This window comes from Octodon degus, unplaced genomic scaffold (genome assembly GCF_000260255.1).
Source record: "Octodon degus isolate 3935 unplaced genomic scaffold, OctDeg1.0 scaffold00087, whole genome shotgun sequence".
Classification (NCBI taxonomy): domain Eukaryota; kingdom Metazoa; phylum Chordata; class Mammalia; order Rodentia; family Octodontidae; genus Octodon; species Octodon degus.
Genome location: NW_004524663.1, coordinates 8,546,912 through 8,549,360, shown reverse-complemented (window position 1 = coordinate 8,549,360; position 2,449 = coordinate 8,546,912).

Here is a 2,449-nt window from a genome sequence, read left to right as displayed (position 1 = left end):
TCATAGCTATCTCTCCATACACAGCCACACAAGTGTGCACACAGACACGCACACATACATGTGCATGCATGCACACAGACATGCTGCATCCATCCCTCTGTGACCTCTGCGCCTGCTTCCTGCTCCTGGCGCCTCCTGCTTTCCCCATAAAAATGAGTAGGAGAAATAATTGCCATTTTCCCTGGTTGATTGATCATCTGGGTTATCCTTGTGTTAATGAATTTGACCTTTGCAATCATCATTGCTGTTTTAGGCCTTGAACTCTAGCTGGTGGGTGACTGCTTCAGAGAAAGAGAGTTAGAATTGGGGTGGTAGGGATGATGTGGAAGCAGAAAATCCCGCTGTGACAACGTCCTAACTGTGAGACTAAGCCCATCTGTTTAGCGAGAGCAGGGCCTCCTCTGGTAGGGCATCCATCTCAGTGTCAGTCTCCATTTCCCAGAGCCTTAATTATCAGGGGGACCTGTCCCAAAATTGCCATCTGGAGCAGCTGTGTGTCTCCATCTTTGTTTCACTCCAGGAAACTAGAAGCTGCCTCTGTAGAGTGAGAAATCAATAATAAACACTTCCCTTTTCCTTTTCTCTTTTTTTTTTCCTGTTTTTTCTTCTCTTTTCCTCTCTTCTCTTTCCTCACCCCTTGATTAGTTTATTAGGGCTGTCAAAACAAAGTGTGACAGACCTGGGAAGATAGCTCAGTAAAATAAGTGCTTGCCTGGCAAGCACAGAATCCTGAGTTCAATTTCGACTACTGAAAAAATAAAAAAAGTGCCACAGACCCAGGGGCTTGAAACAGAAATTTACTTTTTTATAGTTCTGGAGGCTGGATGTCCCAGTTCCTCAGGGACCTCTCTCATTGGCTTAGAGATGACTGGCTTCTCCCTGTCTTCACCAGCTTTTTCTTCTGTGCCTGTTTGTGTCCTAATTTTTTTCTTCTCACGACAATACCAGCTATATGGACCCTTAATTTAACTTAGTTATGTCTTTAAAGGCCTATCTTCAAATACTATTGTATTCTAAGGAACTAGGACTTAGGAGTCCAACACATAAATTTGAGAGGCACACAACTGCACCCCTACCAACCTGCCTCCTCCCCCTTATCCTATTGGTCACCTGGACCCTTCATCACACTAACTGCCTAACCCATGGCAGGCTTGATTGATATAGGACCCTTGCTGCTACATGTAGTTTGTGGTTAAAAACAAACAAAGTTGGCAGGTTTAGCCAGGCATCATGGCTTACTCCTATAATTCTAGCTCTCTGGGAGGCTAAAGCAGAAAGATCACAAGTTTGAACCCAAACTGGGACTTAGCGAGACCCTATCTCAAAATAAAAAGGGGCTGGGGATGTAACTCAGTGCAAAGGGCCTGAATTCAGTCCCCAGTACTGAAGACCAAACCAAAAATGTTTGTAGGCTTCAGATAGTTCTCAGAAGCTAGTGCTGTGATGTAAGGGGTCAGAACTAAGAGAAACACTGGGGAATGACCATCAAAATGTCAGTGGGAGGCCAGTCTGGGCTAGCAGGGTTAGCAGGGTCTGGCCCATGGTTGCTATTTGTAGCATAACATCCTGAGCTACAACAAACATTAACCAGCCTTATGGCTTTATTCAGTGTCTAGACTTCCATTCCTTGCCTCACTGCCTCTGGTTCAATACCGTGGAACATTACACTCCTTGCTTCACTGCTCAAAGCCCTTTTTCCCATTGTTAACTTGCGAACCCCCACATATCCTTCCAGATTTTACGTACTTGTCGCTCTTGTGATAAAGCCTTCAGTTTAGCTGTTTAGAGCTCCAGCTGGATTCCTACATTCCATGAGAGCGAAGATCTATCTTTGCATTTTCTCAGCTTCCAAAGTTAAAAGTTCTTAGCAAATTCATTTTCAGTGAACATCAAGAATTAGGTAGATATCTTTGAACCTACTTTTTATGGAACAACCCTTCAGAAGTCTCTCCTATCCTGTCTCAGGCGCAAGGAACTTGTGTTGTGTTTAAGCAATGTGAGCAGTTTAGTGAGTCGATTAAAAACACAGACTTCACCACCAGACTACCTGCATTGAGACCTTAACTTTCTTTAGTTTTTCTGGACTGTTTGAGTTTGCTGGGCTAATTTAACAATGTCCCACAATCAGTAAAGCATAAAAGGGAAATTGGTGTAGTTCAGAAAGCTAGAAATCTAAGGGCCAGCCAAATAGCTTAGTGGATTAAAGTACCTGCAAGCAGGCTCAGGGGCCTGGGGTTCAGGCCTGCTGTTCCAGCCTTGCCCCTGGGGTGTGCTGAGATGGCAATTGAGACTGGGCATGGTGGCGCGTGCCTATAATCCCAGTTCTTGGGAGGCTATAAACAGGTGGATCACTATGAGTCTGATCTAGTAGTGAGACCCTGAACACCCTGTTGACCCTTCAAAAAAATAAAAAGAAGAAAAAGAAGGCTGGAAATCTGATGTTCAAGTG